The sequence below is a fragment of the Hylobates moloch genome, unplaced genomic scaffold (genome assembly GCF_009828535.3).
Source record: "Hylobates moloch isolate HMO894 unplaced genomic scaffold, HMol_V3 SCAFFOLD_1, whole genome shotgun sequence".
Classification (NCBI taxonomy): Eukaryota; Metazoa; Chordata; class Mammalia; order Primates; family Hylobatidae; genus Hylobates; species Hylobates moloch.
Window position 1 is genome coordinate 134,703,776 of NW_026652276.1, and position 9,093 is coordinate 134,712,868.

Below are 9,093 nucleotides of genomic sequence, written 5' to 3' on the forward strand. Positions count from 1 at the left end.
GGGAGAATAAATCCAAACTGCAAGTTATGAGAATAAGTTGGACCACATCACCTCCCTGAGAGTATGACTTATTTGGCTGATAATCTTTCAGGAAGTGCATCAAAATACAGCAGGGGCAAATTCTAATTTTTTTTTTCTGACACAGTATGAATTGTAAAAGATGGAAAAACACCGAGAGACAAAAAGTATAATTCACATATTGTCATTTGACACCAACTGGAGATGGCTAAATTGTTCTAGCAATTTTTCATACCCCGCAGCATGTCTAGGTAAAAACAGTTGGCTCATGCTCAGAATTTAAATCACGGCAAAACTTTCGAATGCTTATTCTGTTTAAAAGGTCACAGCTTCAAAATATTGTTCAGAGAACTTGCAGTGAAAGCAACATAAAAAGGAGAGCAGGGATAGAAAAAGGAATCCAGTGGGCAAAAGTTGCCAACTGTTCCCAAGAGAGTCCAGCGCGACCATCACAACAGGTGCTGGTGGAATTAACATGGTTATTTGTGGAGCAGTCGTATTGTGAAAAGTAAACGTGGACATTTTTGCTGTTGTTGATGAGAGATGGAGTAGAGAGTACTATATTCATAGCTGCTTTGAATCTGTCACATTTATATTCCTGTAAAGTCATATCTATTCCTAAAATTCTCTGGAAGATTCATCATACACTACACAAATTTTACCAGGAAATATATTTGATTCCAAGCCTGCCGCCCTTATACATTGTATTTTCTGACGTGCAAAATCAAGTCAAAACCCCACTGAACAGCTTAGCTCACTCATTATCTGCTACTATTTTTCTAGTCTTATCTTCTTTGGTTTCTCCCTAGCCCCTTCATATAACCCCTCCACACTAACTGTGAATGTGTTTGTAATTCCCTGATCAGGCAATGCTATTTCCCATGTGGATGTATTCTCAGATGCAGTTCTCTCTCCATCCTATAGTCAGGGTTCCAGTGTGATGCTCTGTCCTTCTACATCTAGCAGATTTCTTCCAATAGATCTTGTCAGGGTTCCCTTTGCACAGTTTAGCCAAGTGAAACTGTCTCCTCTGCTGCACCAATCCCAATATTGCACCTACAGTGAGGCTTACAAGTGATGCTCTTCCTGGTCAATTATTGGGTCTCCAATTTGGGGATACTGGATCTTGGCTGGACTGTAATATCTTTGGGTAGTTTACATGCACCTGTAGTGTACAGAACTGAAACCGGCTACACCTTGGGTTGAAGCAAAATGAAGTGGTCAGGCATACACCATCAACATGGTGTAGCAAGATTAAAGCACAGAAAGGGAAAGGATCCAGGTTTAATCCAATAAGATGGAAGTCAGAGAAACAAAATGATCCCAGAGGCTAAAAGCACAGTCAGAAGGAACACCTTGAGAAAAACCCTATGACTATGAGCATAGGTGAAACCTAAGGGCTTCAGGAAATAGAAAATATCTGCCTTCAAATAGCCTGGATTTAAGAGATGCAAGTCAGAATACGCATTAAACTGCTGTAATTTTAGTTCAACCTCAGTGACTCAACACACACAGTGATAAACCTCTATGTTTAGTTCATTCCCTAGTGCACAGATTTCCCAGTGATTACAATGCCTTTTTTGAAATGTGTCTGGTTGGAATCCTGAAGAAAGGTACTAATGTGCTAACTCTTTCAAAATGGATTTTAACATTGTGTTATTGTGATACCTAACCTCCTTGTTCTTTTAAATATTGTGGCACAGACACCTTTTTTTATCCTGGGCTATAATGGGAAATATTTTTGGAGTTAGGCTAGGCTGGCCAACCCTCATATTAAAGCTTAAAGACAATATAAGTTTAAAGGAATGTAAGCATTGGAGAAATGTAAGCCAAGTCCCTCAGCTCATGCCACAGGAGCGTTTTCCTTCTGGTACTGTTTCAGTTCCTTGAGAAGTTAAACGTGCTTTGTTTCAATATTGTGATATAACCTTGTCATCAGTAAAAACAATCTTTGATGTCAGCTCAGTATTCCACGTATCTCACAGTGCTGAAAATGTCCTTGGTGAGCAGCTCCACAGGCCTCTGTGTGGAGTCCCTGAGGGATGGAATGACTGCCATGCATAAATTGGCTCTGCTGAATGGTAACACTTCTGGCGCATGTGGGAAATGTGGCTACATATCAGCAGTAGTCCTTCTGAGGATTGATATCCTGAACTGGTGGAAGGCGGGGATCTTCCCCTCAATGTAGTCTCAGCTATATCTGTCCTGGAGTTTGTCTATACTAATAATTGGACCAGGGTTTGTTTTGGGGACTAAAGATTGGAACAGAATGAGAAATGTTCCAATTTTACTGGTGGTGTTTTATTATCACTCCATTTATTGGTTTGAAAAGTGTCATCAGTAAATCAACTAATCCCAGGCCAGCTTGAGGATGTGATATATACAACATGCACCTAGAATTATATTAAATTTAAATTTTACTGTAAAACTATTATCCTCTCTAAACACTCACTTACAATAAATACTTATGGGAGGACCTGAATTTACTGGTCACTGAGCATAAAGGCAGATTAGGGGAACTAGCTATAAATCTCATAAATAAGATCATGGAGGCCGGGTGCGGTGGCTCATGCCTGTAATCCCAGCACTTTGGGAGGCCGAGGTGGGCAGATAACGAGGTCAGGAGATCGAGACCATCCTGGCTAACATGGTGAAACCCTGTCTCTACTAAAAATACAAAAAATTAGCTGGGCGTGGTGGTGGGTGCCTGTAGTCACAGCTACTCGGGAGGCTGAGGCAGGAGAATGGTGTGAACCCGGGAGGCAGAGCTTGCAGTGGGCTGAGATCGCGCCACTGCACTCCAGCCTGGGTGACAGAGTGAGACTCTGTCTCAAAAAAAAAAAAAAAAGATCATGGAAGCCCAGATTGCCTTTGATAATCTAGAAGACCCATTCTTCTCAACTTTATAATTCAAGGAAAACTTAGGAACTTTATAGACCCAAGTTCCTTATCTTGTTTATTTGTAGATAACACTTGTGATTAAGAAGTTCAAATTTTAACACGTCTAGTAAAGATTTTCTGACATCAAAATGTTGACATTCTGTTGAGCCCTTCTCTTCACTAACTTGTTAGACCTAACTCAGTAAGCCTAGAGTAATTCTTCCTCTTTTAGACAAAATACCTCTATGTCTTCAAAACCACAAACCAGGCAGTTTATTGAATGTCCCCCTACCCAGGCCACTTACGCCACTTGTTTCATTAGCAAAGAGTAGGCTGGAGGTTCTCAAGCTAACACATGATGAAGGAGCAGGAAGCCTTTAACCATGATTCTGATATCCTTGACCACTGTTAAGTTTTCTTATCACCTTGAGAATAAATCTGTCCATAAAATGATGTAGGTTCCCACTACTGTCATCTATACTGATCCTTCCTTAGCCTCTGATTTGGTATAACACGAGTGAAGATGTATTGACCTGAGTTACTCAATTTGTTCTTGTTTATTTTTATTTTTTAAATGTTTTGTAGAGACAGGATTTGCTATGTTGCCCAGACTGGTATCAAACTCATGGCCTCAATTGATCCTCTCACCTCAGCCTCCCAAAGTGTTGACATTACAGGCATGAGTCACCATGCCCAACTTGAATTTGTTCTTTAACAACAATGTGATGGTCCGTTTGGTGCAGACAGTTATGTGACTGATAAACATGAAGTGAGAAATGGAGCTGTCTTCTGAATGTGATTGTTTCTAACTTATATCTTAGTGACTGGATCCTACTTTCCAGTTGTGACTGAGAATAGGTGTATGTACATAATTTCCTGTTTGTTTGTTTATTTATTATGGTGAAATACAAGTGACCCTAATATATAATTTCCATTATTATCTCACTGTTGTCAAAAAGAATGACTATGATAACAAGCTGAAGCCAAAATCATTAGGTTTGGCAGATGTCCTCCAAGACTTAGTACATTTATATTTATTTTTCTAACAACAAGTTAAACAGTTATAACCATTTTTTTGCAAATATTTGCCCTGAAAGATATATTAAGAAGTAGATTGCTTTACATTGAAGTTTCTATTTTATATGCAAAAATTCCTGGCAGAGTGTCCGATGCTCAATAAATGGTCACCATTGGAAGGATGAGGATGATGCTGGCAATGATGCCAGAGACAGAGATGTCATTGCCCTTTGGATACATCATGTGTTGCCCTCCAAAGAGTGAAAAATTAAAAGGCATATATGAAGCAGCAAATTAATTCTATCTGAAAAAGCTGAATATGTGTCTTTTGCATGATACAGCATTGGCTTAAGTTCCAAAGCCACCTAACAGAAATGTCTATAGTGTTTGGTTGGATCTATTTTTGGATGGCTTATCAAATTATTCTTCACCATCAGACAGACTCAGATTCAGTGTTTGACAGCAGCTGAGTATGTGGCTCCTTAGATGTTTTCTAGAGGGATCTAATAAAAGAATAAGGTGGCTTTTATAGCAGAGAATGCAGACTACCAGGCCTAGATCTGAACAGGAGTGAGGTGAAGAAGCTGCAGGCAGGTGAAGCCACATGGTGGGGCGTTGGAGGAGGAGGGCCTGGAATCTCAAGGGAGGTCCCCTCCTCTGAGAGTAGAGTGGCACCATGAGAATAGCCAGCAGGAAGCATGAGTTACAGAGATGGAAGCTCTCTCTCCATAATGCCCTGCTAATAAGTCACGGAGATAACAGACCTGGAGCAGCTTTACCAGTGCACTTTTTCAGGAATCGGGTAATTAGCTTTCTTGGCAATCATTGGGTATACATTCCCCTTTCTGAGCACTCTTTGGGGATGTCTAAATGATAGGGCAAGCACCATTATTCTAGAGTTGTATTAAGTTTGAACAGAAATCACTTTGACACATGTGAAACATTGAGTGCCTCAAGGTTATTTGGAGACATGGACTTCCTACCTGACCTCCACGTCTGAGTCCTCATTCACTGCCTATAACTGTGGGTATTATAGAGTCATTACAATCATAACTCAATAAAAATTCTGCTAAACTATTCAGTGCCCGACCTTTTATATGCATTATCTGATTTAAACTTTATACTGATTCGTTGGTAAATATTCTATATTAGCTACATATTGAAAATAAAAAGAGGCACAGAGAGGTTAGGTAACCTGCCCAAAGTACACAGATGGTGAGTGGCATGGTGGGGATTCTGACTCAGTGGCTTGATTTTAGGGACCGCATAATTACCATAGGATTAGTGCCTCTCTGGGCACAAAAGTGACACTGTGAGTGTGTGCTACACCATGGTGGCAACCTCCCATTTCCCCGCTCTCCTGAAATGGCTCTGAACATGTTGGCAGACTCTTTCCAAAGCTCACCACTCCCACAGATTTTGCCCTGACTCTGCCAGTGCTGAGACTTGGTGAAAGACAGAAGATTCTTTCTGATTCATTCTTAGTGTAACTGCCATCTCTCAGTCACCTTCCAGAGAGTCATGGGCAAACTATCGCTGTTGCCTAACTGACCTCCTCTCTCAGCCTCCAGTTTCACACCGTAGAATTTTTGTGGAATCCACTGGAAAGATGCAGTCAACCCTTTTGTAATCCGTCCTCCCAAGGCTTTCCTTGCATATCTCTCTTTATTTTCCTCTAGTCACACAAGACGTGTCCTTGGCATGCTTTTTGCAGATGGTCCTTCAGTTCCCTCAAGTACTTTTTTGCATAATTCTTTATATCTAAGTTGTCTGCCTGCAGTGTTTAAATAATAATCTGGTTTCCTGAGCAATATCCACATTCCCCATGTAAATTTTGGACACTGTTACTTAATTAAGTAGAAAGAGTGCTAAGAAGCTGACATTTATTAAACACTATTTTGTGTCAGGAATTCTCCTAGACACTATATCCATGAAGGTTGTAAAGAGTAAATCAATGCTCGCAGTTTCTATTATTTCCATTTCACTGATGAGGAAAGAGATACTCAGAAAGGTGACACCACTGAACCCAGCTTGTACAACTAATAAATTATGACACAAAGAATAAAACTCAAGCCAGCTTCACACCAAACCCATGTTGCAGCCATTACAGTTGTGCTTCTTACACCTTAATCAGCACATGTGCCACCTGGGGGTCTTGTTAAGATGCAGATCCTGATTCAGAAGGTCTGGGGTGGGACCTGAGATTCAGCATCCATGATGAACTTCCAGATGAGAAAAGGCTGTTGGTCTGTAGGTCCCACCTTGAGTAGCAAGGCTCTGTAGCACTCAGCTAAGCATTTCTTCACTGATAGAGAAAAGGTCATCCTCAGGCTAATCCCTTCTAGATGCTGTGAATTCCATGTCAGTGAGTAAATATCAATGCATATCAGCTTGATCAGGACAGTAAATATGAATGCATATCAGCTTGATCAGGACAGAAGGTGCAGCATGGTGTTTCCCTAAGTTTGCTCCTTGGATCGTTTGCACAGCATTCCCTGGAGCCCCTGCTAAGTGCAAGCATCAGTTCAGCCCCACTGGACCAGACTACTGGAGACAGGACTTGAGAAGCTGATGAAGGATGAGCTTCCCAGGCCCTTCTAATGCACATTCAAGTTTGAAAAGAACTGGAGTAACCTTAGCATCAGGTGGATAATGGTGATCATGGAAGCTCCTTGGGAAAGACCTGCAGACAGAGGACCCAGAATGACATCTCCCTGAAGGCAAAAGAAAGCTTTTTCTAATGCATTGTAAAAAGTGGGATTAAAGGAACTCCCTCCCCTAGCCAAGAGAAGCCATGAGGGACTGTGCTGTGAGGAATGGTGTATTCCAGCCCAGATACTACACTTTTTCCACAGTCTTCGCAACCCACAGACCAGGAGATTCTCTCAGGTACCTACACCACCAGGGCCCTGGGTTTCGAAACTGGGCAGCTGTTTGGGCAGACACCAAGCTAGCTGCAGGAGATTTTTTCATACCGCAGTGGCCCCTGAAAAGCCAGTGAGACAGAAACATTCACTCCCCTGGAAAGGGGGACGAAGCTAGGGAGCCAAGTGGGCAAGCTCAGTGCATCCCACCCCCCATGGAGCCCAGCAAGCTAAGATCTATTGGCTTGAAATCCTCGCTGCCAGCACAGTAGTCTGAAGTCAACTTGGAGGCTCAAGCTTGGTGGGGGGAGGGGCATCCACCATTACTGAGGCTTGAATAGGCAGTTTTCCCCTCACAGTGTAAACAAAGCCGCTGGGAAGTTCGAACTGGGCAGACTGCACTGCGACTTGGCAAAGCCACTGTAGCCAGGCTGCCTCTCTAGCTTCCTCCTCTCTGGGCAGGACGTCTCTGAAAGAAAGGCAGCAGTCCCAGTAAGGATCTTATAGATAAAACTCCAATCTCCCTGAAGCAGAGCACATGGGGGAAGGGGCTGCTGTGGGCACAACTTCAGCAGATTTAAACGTTTCTGCCTGCCAGCTCTGAAGAGAGCAGCAGATCTCCCAGCAGAGCACTCGAGCTCTGCTAAAGGACAGATTGCCTCCTCAAGTGGGTCCCTGACTCCCATGCCTCCTGACTGGGAGATGCCTCCCAGGAGGGGTCGACAGACACCTCATACAGGAGAGCTCTGGTCGGCATCTGGCACATGTCCCTCTGGCACGAAGCGTCCAGAGAAAGGAACAGGCAGCAATCTTTGCTGTTCTGCAGCCTCCGCTGGTGATACTGACACCTCATACACATGGGTGCCCCTCTGGGATGAAGCTTCCAGAGGAAGGATCAGGCAGCAATATTTGCTGTTCTGCAGCCTCTGCTGGTGATACCCAGGCAAACATGGTCTGGAGTGGACCTCCAGCACACTCCAACAGACCTGCAGCAGAGGGGCCTGACTGTTAGAAGAAAAACTAACAAACAGAAAGGAATAGCATCAACATCAACAAAAAGCACATCCACACAGAAACTCCATCTGAAAATCACCAACATCAAAGAACAAAGGTAGATAAATCCACAAAGATGAAGAAAAAACAGCACAAAAAGGCTGAAAATGCCAAAAACCAGAACACCTCTTCTCCTGCAAAGGATCACAACTCCTCCCAGCAAGGGAACAAAACTGGACAGAAACTGAGTTTGATGAATTGACAGAAGTCGGCTTCAGAAGGTGAGTAATAACAAACTCTTCAAAGGTAAAGGAGCATGTTCTAACCCAATACAAGGAAGATAAGAACCTTGAACAAAGGTTAGCAGAATTGCTAACTAGAATAACCAGTTTAGAGAAAAACGTAAATGACTTGATGGAGTTGAAAAAACACAGCATGAGAACTTCGTGAAGCGTACACAAGTATCAATAGCTGAATTGATCAAATGGAAGAAAGGATATCAGAGATTGAAGATCAACTTAATGAAACAAAGCGTGAAGACAAGATTAGAGAAAACAAATGAAAAGGAATGAACAAACCTCCCAAAAAATATGGGACTATGTGAAAAGACCTAACCTATGTTTGATTGGTGTACCTGAAATTGACAGGGAGAATGGAAACCAAGTTGGAAAACATATTTCAGGATATTATCCAGGAGAACTTCCCCAATATAGCAAGACAGGCCAACATTCAAATTCAGGAAATACACAACATTCAAATTCAGAGAACACCACAAAGATGCTCCTCAAGAAGAGCAGCCCCAAGACACATAATTGTCAGATTAACCAAGGTTGAAATGAAGGAAAAAATGTTAAGGGCAACCAGAGAGAAAGGTCAGGTTACCCAACAGCAGATCTCTCTGTAGAAACCTTACAAGCCAGAAAAGAGTGAGGGCCAATATTCAACATACTTAAACAAAAGAATTTTCAACCCAGAATTCCATATCCAGCCAGACTAAGCTTCATAAGTGAAAGAGAAATAAAATCCTTTACAGACAAGCAAATGCTGAGAGATTTTGTCACCACCAGGCCTGCCTTACAAGAACTCTTGAAGAAATCACTAAATATGGAAAGGAAAAACCAGTACCAACCACTGCAAAAATATACCAAATTGTAAAGGCCATCGATGCTATGAAAAAATCTGCATCAACTAACTGGCAAAATAGCCAGCTAGCATCATAATGACAGGATCGAATTGACACATAATAATATTAACCATAAATGTAAACAAGCTGAATGCCCCAATTAAAAGACACAGACTGGCAAATTGGATAAAGAGCCAA